The sequence below is a fragment of the Rhinoderma darwinii genome, unplaced genomic scaffold (genome assembly GCF_050947455.1).
Source record: "Rhinoderma darwinii isolate aRhiDar2 unplaced genomic scaffold, aRhiDar2.hap1 Scaffold_3346, whole genome shotgun sequence".
NCBI lineage: Eukaryota > Metazoa > Chordata > Amphibia > Anura > Rhinodermatidae > Rhinoderma > Rhinoderma darwinii.
Window position 1 is genome coordinate 118087 of NW_027463409.1, and position 12136 is coordinate 130222.

Consider the following 12136-nt stretch of genomic DNA (forward strand, 5'->3'; position numbering starts at 1 on the left):
TCTCCGGCCTTTATTCACCTCCCGTGTAGCTGTGAGTGTGTGAGCCTGCAGGGCCCCATGGAATTGCCTAGAAGTAGGCTGAATCGCTGCAAGGGCTGAACAGCAGTATCGGGCAGGCTCGGGCAACGCGCGGCCCGTTCGGGTTATCGCTTCTCGGCCTTTTGGCTAAGATCAAGTGTAGTATCTGTTCTTATCAGTTTAATATCTGATACGTCCCCTATCTGGGGACCATATATTAAATGGATTTTTAGAACAGGGAGATGGAAATAGAGCTTGCTCTGTCCACTCCACGCATTGACCTGGTATTGCAGTATTTCCAGGACCGGTGCACCCTTTCCTTATGTGTTGACTAAAAGCAGATTCCAAAAGTGTTTTTCGTCTTTGCTATTGTTTCTGTCTTTCTGAAGGGATCTCCCCTTTTAATCCCATTATTTCAACACCTGTTGGACAATGCATGAGTGATAATGAGCTCATTGATTAAATGCAATTAATGAATAGATTGCCACCTCTTGTTGTGTGTCGTCTGTGTTTCTGTGTTTCCGGCATTTCACATTGGAACACCTCATTCACCTTCCTTGTCTTCTCTCCGCCCTCCCTTTTAGGTAAGTTAAAGAGCTGCACCTGAGCCAGCCACTGATTGATTGATTGATTGATTGATTGATTGATTGATTGATTGATTGATGCAGCACAACAGTCAAATAGTGGAGTGGAGTAGGGGAACAGCAAACAGCCAATAAAGCAGCCCGCCCGCTCGCCTGCCCGCCACAATGGACCTACCTGTGTACACTAGATGGATGTGATGGAATGTACTGTCGTCCCTACATTTCAAGAAGAAGTAAGAATTGCAGTTGCAACAAAGCCTTGCTTGCCTACAAAGAGAGCAGCAATTTGGATTTGTTACTATGTTACCTAGAAGAATAACAAACTGTGCAAGGATGGAGGTTGTAGGAGCAAGGAGAAGTTGTCTGTAAAGTTGGTGGATGCCTATTTTCCATTTTGCAGTCCCTTGTCTCCCTCTTGTGGCCTCCTGGAGGCAACTAGCTGTGCAAAAAAAAGACAGCCTGGCGGCCGGCTGTTGCAGTGTTGCCCTCTCAGGCAACACTGAGTGACTGACTGAGCCTCACCGTCTTATATAAAGTTCAGACGGAACTTTGCACGTGTCATAGTGGAGCCCTCAGGATTCCAGAGCCAGCTTTCTGACATCATAATGGGGCCTCAGAGATAAAAGCCTGGGCCCAGGCAGTGTTGGTCAGTGCTGCTCAGCAGGCAGCACTGGACTGGACTGGATTACAGCTGATACAAGGTGTGAAGGAACAAGGGGTGGCTGTGGGCATGCACTTGCTGCCGCTGCCAGTGTTTATCTGCATGGCAGCAGGGCATTTGGGCGTTGCCAGGAAGGCGTTTTTATGTAGATTCCTCCTCTTTCAGCACTGCATTGTGGTGCAAGCAAAAGAAGCAAATCCTGTCTGGCTTCCTCTCCGGCCTTTATTCACCTCCCGTGTAGCTGTGAGTGTGTGAGCCTGCAGGGCCCCATGGAATTGCCTAGAAGTAGGCTGAATCGCTGCAAGGGCTGAACAGCAGTATCGGGCAGGCTCGGGCAACGCGCGGCCCGTTCGGGTTATCGCTTCTCGGCCTTTTGGCTAAGATCAAGTGTAGTATCTGTTCTTATCAGTTTAATATCTGATACGTCCCCTATCTGAGGACCATATATTAAATGGATTTTTAGAACAGGGAGATGGAAATAGAGCTTGCTCTGTCCACTCCACGCATTGACCTGGTATTGCAGTATTTCCAGGACCGGTGCACCCTTTCCTTATGTGTTGACTAAAAGCAGATTCCAAAAGTGTTTTTTGTCTTTGCTATTGTTTCTGTCTTTCTGAAGGGATCTCCCCTTTTAATCCCATTATTTCAACACCTGTTGGACAATGCATGAGTGATAATGAGCTCATTGATTAAATGCAATTAATGAATAGATTGCCACCTCTTGTTGTGTGTCGTCTGTGTTTCTGTGTTTCCGGCATTTCACATTGGAACACCTCATTCACCTTCCTTGTCTTCTCTCCGCCCTCCCTTTTAGGTAAGTTAAAGAGCTGCACCTGAGCCAGCCACTGATTGATTGATTGATTGATTGATTGATTGATTGATTGATTGATTGATGCAGCACAACAGTCAAATAGTGGAGTGGAGTAGGGGAACAGCAAACAGCCAATAAAGCAGCCCGCCCGCTCGCCTGCCCGCCACAATGGACCTACCTGTGTACACTAGATGGATGTGATGGAATGTACTGTCGTCCCTACATTTCAAGAAGAAGTAAGAATTGCAGTTGCAACAAAGCCTTGCTTGCCTACAAAGAGAGCAGCAATTTGGATTTGTTACTATGTTACCTAGAAGAATAACAAACTGTGCAAGGATGGAGGTTGTAGGAGCAAGGAGAAGTTGTCTGTAAAGTTGGTGGATGCCTATTTTCCATTTTGCAGTCCCTTGTCTCCCTCTTGTGGCCTCCTGGAGGCAACTAGCTGTGCAAAAAAAAGACAGCCTGGCGGCCGGCTGTTGCAGTGTTGCCCTCTCAGGCAACACTGAGTGACTGACTGAGCCTCACCGTCTTATATAAAGTTCAGACGGAACTTTGCACGTGTCATAGTGGAGCCCTCAGGATTCCAGAGCCAGCTTTCTGACATCATAATGGGGCCTCAGAGATAAAAGCCTGGGCCCAGGCAGTGTTGGTCAGTGCTGCTCAGCAGGCAGCACTGGACTGGACTGGATTACAGCTGATACAAGGTGTGAAGGAACAAGGGGTGGCTGTGGGCATGCACTTGCTGCCGCTGCCAGTGTTTATCTGCATGGCAGCAGGGCATTTGGGCGTTGCCAGGAAGGCGTTTTTATGTAGATTCCTCCTCTTTCAGCACTGCATTGTGGTGCAAGCAAAAGAAGCAAATCCTGTCTGGCTTCCTCTCCGGCCTTTATTCACCTCCCGTGTAGCTGTGAGTGTGTGAGCCTGCAGGGCCCCATGGAATTGCCTAGAAGTAGGCTGAATCGCTGCAAGGGCTGAACAGCAGTATCGGGCAGGCTCGGGCAACGCGCGGCCCGTTCGGGTTATCGCTTCTCGGCCTTTTGGCTAAGATCAAGTGTAGTATCTGTTCTTATCAGTTTAATATCTGATACGTCCCCTATCTGGGGACCATATATTAAATGGATTTTTAGAACAGGGAGATGGAAATAGAGCTTGCTCTGTCCACTCCACGCATTGACCTGGTATTGCAGTATTTCCAGGACCGGTGCACCCTTTCCTTATGTGTTGACTAAAAGCAGATTCCAAAAGTGTTTTTTGTCTTTGCTATTGTTTCTGTCTTTCTGAAGGGATCTCCCCTTTTAATCCCATTATTTCAACACCTGTTGGACAATGCATGAGTGATAATGAGCTCATTGATTAAATGCAATTAATGAATAGATTGCCACCTCTTGTTGTGTGTCGTCTGTGTTTCTGTGTTTCCGGCATTTCACATTGGAACACCTCATTCACCTTCCTTGTCTTCTCTCCGCCCTCCCTTTTAGGTAAGTTAAAGAGCTGCACCTGAGCCAGCCACTGATTGATTGATTGATTGATTGATTGATTGATTGATTGATTGATTGATTGATGCAGCACAACAGTCAAATAGTGGAGTGGAGTAGGGGAACAGCAAACAGCCAATAAAGCAGCCCGCCCGCTCGCCTGCCCGCCACAATGGACCTACCTGTGTACACTAGATGGATGTGATGGAATGTACTGTCGTCCCTACATTTCAAGAAGAAGTAAGAATTGCAGTTGCAACAAAGCCTTGCTTGCCTACAAAGAGAGCAGCAATTTGGATTTGTTACTATGTTACCTAGAAGAATAACAAACTGTGCAAGGATGGAGGTTGTAGGAGCAAGGAGAAGTTGTCTGTAAAGTTGGTGGATGCCTATTTTCCATTTTGCAGTCCCTTGTCTCCCTCTTGTGGCCTCCTGGAGGCAACTAGCTGTGCAAAAAAAAGACAGCCTGGCGGCCGGCTGTTGCAGTGTTGCCCTCTCAGGCAACACTGAGTGACTGACTGAGCCTCACCGTCTTATATAAAGTTCAGACGGAACTTTGCACGTGTCATAGTGGAGCCCTCAGGATTCCAGAGCCAGCTTTCTGACATCATAATGGGGCCTCAGAGATAAAAGCCTGGGCCCAGGCAGTGTTGGTCAGTGCTGCTCAGCAGGCAGCACTGGACTGGACTGGATTACAGCTGATACAAGGTGTGAAGGAACAAGGGGTGGCTGTGGGCATGCACTTGCTGCCGCTGCCAGTGTTTATCTGCATGGCAGCAGGGCATTTGGGCGTTGCCAGGAAGGCGTTTTTATGTAGATTCCTCCTCTTTCAGCACTGCATTGTGGTGCAAGCAAAAGAAGCAAATCCTGTCTGGCTTCCTCTCCGGCCTTTATTCACCTCCCGTGTAGCTGTGAGTGTGTGAGCCTGCAGGGCCCCATGGAATTGCCTAGAAGTAGGCTGAATCGCTGCAAGGGCTGAACAGCAGTATCGGGCAGGCTCGGGCAACGCGCGGCCCGTTCGGGTTATCGCTTCTCGGCCTTTTGGCTAAGATCAAGTGTAGTATCTGTTCTTATCAGTTTAATATCTGATACGTCCCCTATCTGGGGACCATATATTAAATGGATTTTTAGAACAGGGAGATGGAAATAGAGCTTGCTCTGTCCACTCCACGCATTGACCTGGTATTGCAGTATTTCCAGGACCGGTGCACCCTTTCCTTATGTGTTGACTAAAAGCAGATTCCAAAAGTGTTTTTTGTCTTTGCTATTGTTTCTGTCTTTCTGAAGGGATCTCCCCTTTTAATCCCATTATTTCAACACCTGTTGGACAATGCATGAGTGATAATGAGCTCATTGATTAAATGCAATTAATGAATAGATTGCCACCTCTTGTTGTGTGTCGTCTGTGTTTCTGTGTTTCCGGCATTTCACATTGGAACACCTCATTCACCTTCCTTGTCTTCTCTCCGCCCTCCCTTTTAGGTAAGTTAAAGAGCTGCACCTGAGCCAGCCACTGATTGATTGATTGATTGATTGATTGATTGATTGATTGATTGATTGATTGATTGATTGATGCAGCACAACAGTCAAATAGTGGAGTGGAGTAGGGGAACAGCAAACAGCCAATAAAGCAGCCCGCCCGCTCGCCTGCCCGCCACAATGGACCTACCTGTGTACACTAGATGGATGTGATGGAATGTACTGTCGTCCCTACATTTCAAGAAGAAGTAAGAATTGCAGTTGCAACAAAGCCTTGCTTGCCTACAAAGAGAGCAGCAATTTGGATTTGTTACTATGTTACCTAGAAGAATAACAAACTGTGCAAGGATGGAGGTTGTAGGAGCAAGGAGAAGTTGTCTGTAAAGTTGGTGGATGCCTATTTTCCATTTTGCAGTCCCTTGTCTCCCTCTTGTGGCCTCCTGGAGGCAACTAGCTGTGCAAAAAAAAGACAGCCTGGCGGCCGGCTGTTGCAGTGTTGCCCTCTCAGGCAACACTGAGTGACTGACTGAGCCTCACCGTCTTATATAAAGTTCAGACGGAACTTTGCACGTGTCATAGTGGAGCCCTCAGGATTCCAGAGCCAGCTTTCTGACATCATAATGGGGCCTCAGAGATAAAAGCCTGGGCCCAGGCAGTGTTGGTCAGTGCTGCTCAGCAGGCAGCACTGGACTGGACTGGATTACAGCTGATACAAGGTGTGAAGGAACAAGGGGTGGCTGTGGGCATGCACTTGCTGCCGCTGCCAGTGTTTATCTGCATGGCAGCAGGGCATTTGGGCGTTGCCAGGAAGGCGTTTTTATGTAGATTCCTCCTCTTTCAGCACTGCATTGTGGTGCAAGCAAAAGAAGCAAATCCTGTCTGGCTTCCTCTCCGGCCTTTATTCACCTCCCGTGTAGCTGTGAGTGTGTGAGCCTGCAGGGCCCCATGGAATTGCCTAGAAGTAGGCTGAATCGCTGCAAGGGCTGAACAGCAGTATCGGGCAGGCTCGGGCAACGCGCGGCCCGTTCGGGTTATCGCTTCTCGGCCTTTTGGCTAAGATCAAGTGTAGTATCTGTTCTTATCAGTTTAATATCTGATACGTCCCCTATCTGGGGACCATATATTAAATGGATTTTTAGAACAGGGAGATGGAAATAGAGCTTGCTCTGTCCACTCCACGCATTGACCTGGTATTGCAGTATTTCCAGGACCGGTGCACCCTTTCCTTATGTGTTGACTAAAAGCAGATTCCAAAAGTGTTTTTTGTCTTTGCTATTGTTTCTGTCTTTCTGAAGGGATCTCCCCTTTTAATCCCATTATTTCAACACCTGTTGGACAATGCATGAGTGATAATGAGCTCATTGATTAAATGCAATTAATGAATAGATTGCCACCTCTTGTTGTGTGTCGTCTGTGTTTCTGTGTTTCCGGCATTTCACATTGGAACACCTCATTCACCTTCCTTGTCTTCTCTCCGCCCTCCCTTTTAGGTAAGTTAAAGAGCTGCACCTGAGCCAGCCACTGATTGATTGATTGATTGATTGATTGATTGATTGATTGATTGATTGATTGATTGATTGATTGATGCAGCACAACAGTCAAATAGTGGAGTGGAGTAGGGGAACAGCAAACAGCCAATAAAGCAGCCCGCCCGCTCGCCTGCCCGCCACAATGGACCTACCTGTGTACACTAGATGGATGTGATGGAATGTACTGTCGTCCCTACATTTCAAGAAGAAGTAAGAATTGCAGTTGCAACAAAGCCTTGCTTGCCTACAAAGAGAGCAGCAATTTGGATTTGTTACTATGTTACCTAGAAGAATAACAAACTGTGCAAGGATGGAGGTTGTAGGAGCAAGGAGAAGTTGTCTGTAAAGTTGGTGGATGCCTATTTTCCATTTTGCAGTCCCTTGTCTCCCTCTTGTGGCCTCCTGGAGGCAACTAGCTGTGCAAAAAAAAGACAGCCTGGCGGCCGGCTGTTGCAGTGTTGCCCTCTCAGGCAACACTGAGTGACTGACTGAGCCTCACCGTCTTATATAAAGTTCAGACGGAACTTTGCACGTGTCATAGTGGAGCCCTCAGGATTCCAGAGCCAGCTTTCTGACATCATAATGGGGCCTCAGAGATAAAAGCCTGGGCCCAGGCAGTGTTGGTCAGTGCTGCTCAGCAGGCAGCACTGGACTGGACTGGATTACAGCTGATACAAGGTGTGAAGGAACAAGGGGTGGCTGTGGGCATGCACTTGCTGCCGCTGCCAGTGTTTATCTGCATGGCAGCAGGGCATTTGGGCGTTGCCAGGAAGGCGTTTTTATGTAGATTCCTCCTCTTTCAGCACTGCATTGTGGTGCAAGCAAAAGAAGCAAATCCTGTCTGGCTTCCTCTCCGGCCTTTATTCACCTCCCGTGTAGCTGTGAGTGTGTGAGCCTGCAGGGCCCCATGGAATTGCCTAGAAGTAGGCTGAATCGCTGCAAGGGCTGAACAGCAGTATCGGGCAGGCTCGGGCAACGCGCGGCCCGTTCGGGTTATCGCTTCTCGGCCTTTTGGCTAAGATCAAGTGTAGTATCTGTTCTTATCAGTTTAATATCTGATACGTCCCCTATCTGGGGACCATATATTAAATGGATTTTTAGAACAGGGAGATGGAAATAGAGCTTGCTCTGTCCACTCCACGCATTGACCTGGTATTGCAGTATTTCCAGGACCGGTGCACCCTTTCCTTATGTGTTGACTAAAAGCAGATTCCAAAAGTGTTTTTTGTCTTTGCTATTGTTTCTGTCTTTCTGAAGGGATCTCCCCTTTTAATCCCATTATTTCAACACCTGTTGGACAATGCATGAGTGATAATGAGCTCATTGATTAAATGCAATTAATGAATAGATTGCCACCTCTTGTTGTGTGTCGTCTGTGTTTCTGTGTTTCCGGCATTTCACATTGGAACACCTCATTCACCTTCCTTGTCTTCTCTCCGCCCTCCCTTTTAGGTAAGTTAAAGAGCTGCACCTGAGCCAGCCACTGATTGATTGATTGATTGATTGATTGATTGATTGATTGATTGATTGATGCAGCACAACAGTCAAATAGTGGAGTGGAGTAGGGGAACAGCAAACAGCCAATAAAGCAGCCCGCCCGCTCGCCTGCCCGCCACAATGGACCTACCTGTGTACACTAGATGGATGTGATGGAATGTACTGTCGTCCCTACATTTCAAGAAGAAGTAAGAATTGCAGTTGCAACAAAGCCTTGCTTGCCTACAAAGAGAGCAGCAATTTGGATTTGTTACTATGTTACCTAGAAGAATAACAAACTGTGCAAGGATGGAGGTTGTAGGAGCAAGGAGAAGTTGTCTGTAAAGTTGGTGGATGCCTATTTTCCATTTTGCAGTCCCTTGTCTCCCTCTTGTGGCCTCCTGGAGGCAACTAGCTGTGCAAAAAAAAGACAGCCTGGCGGCCGGCTGTTGCAGTGTTGCCCTCTCAGGCAACACTGAGTGACTGACTGAGCCTCACCGTCTTATATAAAGTTCAGACGGAACTTTGCACGTGTCATAGTGGAGCCCTCAGGATTCCAGAGCCAGCTTTCTGACATCATAATGGGGCCTCAGAGATAAAAGCCTGGGCCCAGGCAGTGTTGGTCAGTGCTGCTCAGCAGGCAGCACTGGACTGGACTGGATTACAGCTGATACAAGGTGTGAAGGAACAAGGGGTGGCTGTGGGCATGCACTTGCTGCCGCTGCCAGTGTTTATCTGCATGGCAGCAGGGCATTTGGGCGTTGCCAGGAAGGCGTTTTTATGTAGATTCCTCCTCTTTCAGCACTGCATTGTGGTGCAAGCAAAAGAAGCAAATCCTGTCTGGCTTCCTCTCCGGCCTTTATTCACCTCCCGTGTAGCTGTGAGTGTGTGAGCCTGCAGGGCCCCATGGAATTGCCTAGAAGTAGGCTGAATCGCTGCAAGGGCTGAACAGCAGTATCGGGCAGGCTCGGGCAACGCGCGGCCCGTTCGGGTTATCGCTTCTCGGCCTTTTGGCTAAGATCAAGTGTAGTATCTGTTCTTATCAGTTTAATATCTGATACGTCCCCTATCTGGGGACCATATATTAAATGGATTTTTAGAACAGGGAGATGGAAATAGAGCTTGCTCTGTCCACTCCACGCATTGACCTGGTATTGCAGTATTTCCAGGACCGGTGCACCCTTTCCTTATGTGTTGACTAAAAGCAGATTCCAAAAGTGTTTTTTGTCTTTGCTATTGTTTCTGTCTTTCTGAAGGGATCTCCCCTTTTAATCCCATTATTTCAACACCTGTTGGACAATGCATGAGTGATAATGAGCTCATTGATTAAATGCAATTAATGAATAGATTGCCACCTCTTGTTGTGTGTCGTCTGTGTTTCTGTGTTTCCGGCATTTCACATTGGAACACCTCATTCACCTTCCTTGTCTTCTCTCCGCCCTCCCTTTTAGGTAAGTTAAAGAGCTGCACCTGAGCCAGCCACTGATTGATTGATTGATTGATTGATTGATTGATGCAGCACAACAGTCAAATAGTGGAGTGGAGTAGGGGAACAGCAAACAGCCAATAAAGCAGCCCGCCCGCTCGCCTGCCCGCCACAATGGACCTACCTGTGTACACTAGATGGATGTGATGGAATGTACTGTCGTCCCTACATTTCAAGAAGAAGTAAGAATTGCAGTTGCAACAAAGCCTTGCTTGCCTACAAAGAGAGCAGCAATTTGGATTTGTTACTATGTTACCTAGAAGAATAACAAACTGTGCAAGGATGGAGGTTGTAGGAGCAAGGAGAAGTTGTCTGTAAAGTTGGTGGATGCCTATTTTCCATTTTGCAGTCCCTTGTCTCCCTCTTGTGGCCTCCTGGAGGCAACTAGCTGTGCAAAAAAAAGACAGCCTGGCGGCCGGCTGTTGCAGTGTTGCCCTCTCAGGCAACACTGAGTGACTGACTGAGCCTCACCGTCTTATATAAAGTTCAGACGGAACTTTGCACGTGTCATAGTGGAGCCCTCAGGATTCCAGAGCCAGCTTTCTGACATCATAATGGGGCCTCAGAGATAAAAGCCTGGGCCCAGGCAGTGTTGGTCAGTGCTGCTCAGCAGGCAGCACTGGACTGGACTGGATTACAGCTGATACAAGGTGTGAAGGAACAAGGGGTGGCTGTGGGCATGCACTTGCTGCCGCTGCCAGTGTTTATCTGCATGGCAGCAGGGCATTTGGGCGTTGCCAGGAAGGCGTTTTTATGTAGATTCCTCCTCTTTCAGCACTGCATTGTGGTGCAAGCAAAAGAAGCAAATCCTGTCTGGCTTCTTCTCCGGCCTTTATTCACCTCCCGTGTAGCTGTGAGTGTGTGAGCCTGCAGGGCCCCATGGAATTGCCTAGAAGTAGGCTGAATCGCTGCAAGGGCTGAACAGCAGTATCGGGCAGGCTCGGGCAACGCGCGGCCCGTTCGGGTTATCGCTTCTCGGCCTTTTGGCTAAGATCAAGTGTAGTATCTGTTCTTATCAGTTTAATATCTGATACGTCCCCTATCTGGGGACCATATATTAAATGGATTTTTAGAACAGGGAGATGGAAATAGAGCTTGCTCTGTCCACTCCACGCATTGACCTGGTATTGCAGTATTTCCAGGACCGGTGCACCCTTTCCTTATGTGTTGACTAAAAGCAGATTCCAAAAGTGTTTTTTGTCTTTGCTATTGTTTCTGTCTTTCTGAAGGGATCTCCCCTTTTAATCCCATTATTTCAACACCTGTTGGACAATGCATGAGTGATAATGAGCTCATTGATTAAATGCAATTAATGAATAGATTGCCACCTCTTGTTGTGTGTCGTCTGTGTTTCTGTGTTTCCGGCATTTCACATTGGAACACCTCATTCACCTTCCTTGTCTTCTCTCCGCCCTCCCTTTTAGGTAAGTTAAAGAGCTGCACCTGAGCCAGCCACTGATTGATTGATTGATTGATTGATTGATTGATGCAGCACAACAGTCAAATAGTGGAGTGGAGTAGGGGAACAGCAAACAGCCAATAAAGCAGCCCGCCCGCTCGCCTGCCCGCCACAATGGACCTACCTGTGTACACTAGATGGATGTGATGGAATGTACTGTCGTCCCTACATTTCAAGAAGAAGTAAGAATTGCAGTTGCAACAAAGCCTTGCTTGCCTACAAAGAGAGCAGCAATTTGGATTTGTTACTATGTTACCTAGAAGAATAACAAACTGTGCAAGGATGGAGGTTGTAGGAGCAAGGAGAAGTTGTCTGTAAAGTTGGTGGATGCCTATTTTCCATTTTGCAGTCCCTTGTCTCCCTCTTGTGGCCTCCTGGAGGCAACTAGCTGTGCAAAAAAAAGACAGCCTGGCGGCCGGCTGTTGCAGTGTTGCCCTCTCAGGCAACACTGAGTGACTGACTGAGCCTCACCGTCTTATATAAAGTTCAGACGGAACTTTGCACGTGTCATAGTGGAGCCCTCAGGATTCCAGAGCCAGCTTTCTGACATCATAATGGGGCCTCAGAGATAAAAGCCTGGGCCCAGGCAGTGTTGGTCAGTGCTGCTCAGCAGGCAGCACTGGACTGGACTGGATTACAGCTGATACAAGGTGTGAAGGAACAAGGGGTGGCTGTGGGCATGCACTTGCTGCCGCTGCCAGTGTTTATCTGCATGGCAGCAGGGCATTTGGGCGTTGCCAGGAAGGCGTTTTTATGTAGATTCCTCCTCTTTCAGCACTGCATTGTGGTGCAAGCAAAAGAAGCAAATCCTGTCTGGCTTCCTCTCCGGCCTTTATTCACCTCCCGTGTAGCTGTGAGTGTGTGAGCCTGCAGGGCCCCATGGAATTGCCTAGAAGTAGGCTGAATCGCTGCAAGGGCTGAACAGCAGTATCGGGCAGGCTCGGGCAACGCGCGGCCCGTTCGGGTTATCGCTTCTCGGCCTTTTGGCTAAGATCAAGTGTAGTATCTGTTCTTATCAGTTTAATATCTGATACGTCCCCTATCTGGGGACCATATATTAAATGGATTTTTAGAACAGGGAGATGGAAATAGAGCTTGCTCTGTCCACTCCACGCATTGACCTGGTATTGCAGTATTTCCAGGACCGGTGCACCCTTT

General features: G+C 47.9%; 9 non-coding genes across 9 annotated transcripts; all 9 read left to right on the forward strand.

The window, feature by feature from the left end:
* The first annotated feature begins 145 nt into the window (after nt 1–145).
* On the forward strand, nt 146–336 carry LOC142704501 (U2 spliceosomal RNA). Its single transcript, XR_012867947.1, has one exon. It is a non-coding gene; the product is annotated as a U2 spliceosomal RNA (small nuclear RNA).
* A 1284-nt stretch (nt 337–1620) lies between these two features.
* On the forward strand, nt 1621–1811 carry LOC142704527 (U2 spliceosomal RNA). The gene has a single exon (XR_012867970.1). It is a non-coding gene; the product is annotated as a U2 spliceosomal RNA (small nuclear RNA).
* A 1284-nt stretch (nt 1812–3095) lies between these two features.
* LOC142704502 (U2 spliceosomal RNA) lies at nt 3096–3286 on the forward strand. The gene has a single exon (XR_012867948.1). It is a non-coding gene; the product is annotated as a U2 spliceosomal RNA (small nuclear RNA).
* Nucleotides 3287–4574: 1288 nt separating this feature from the next.
* LOC142704504 (U2 spliceosomal RNA) lies at nt 4575–4765 on the forward strand. The gene has a single exon (XR_012867950.1). It is a non-coding gene; the product is annotated as a U2 spliceosomal RNA (small nuclear RNA).
* Nucleotides 4766–6061: 1296 nt separating this feature from the next.
* LOC142704505 (U2 spliceosomal RNA) lies at nt 6062–6252 on the forward strand. Its single transcript, XR_012867951.1, has one exon. It is a non-coding gene; the product is annotated as a U2 spliceosomal RNA (small nuclear RNA).
* Nucleotides 6253–7552: 1300 nt separating this feature from the next.
* LOC142704506 (U2 spliceosomal RNA) lies at nt 7553–7743 on the forward strand. The gene has a single exon (XR_012867952.1). It is a non-coding gene; the product is annotated as a U2 spliceosomal RNA (small nuclear RNA).
* Nucleotides 7744–9027: 1284 nt separating this feature from the next.
* On the forward strand, nt 9028–9218 carry LOC142704507 (U2 spliceosomal RNA). Its single transcript, XR_012867953.1, has one exon. It is a non-coding gene; the product is annotated as a U2 spliceosomal RNA (small nuclear RNA).
* Nucleotides 9219–10486: 1268 nt separating this feature from the next.
* LOC142704508 (U2 spliceosomal RNA) lies at nt 10487–10677 on the forward strand. Its single transcript, XR_012867954.1, has one exon. It is a non-coding gene; the product is annotated as a U2 spliceosomal RNA (small nuclear RNA).
* Nucleotides 10678–11945: 1268 nt separating this feature from the next.
* Nucleotides 11946–12136, forward strand: LOC142704509 (U2 spliceosomal RNA). The gene has a single exon (XR_012867955.1). It is a non-coding gene; the product is annotated as a U2 spliceosomal RNA (small nuclear RNA).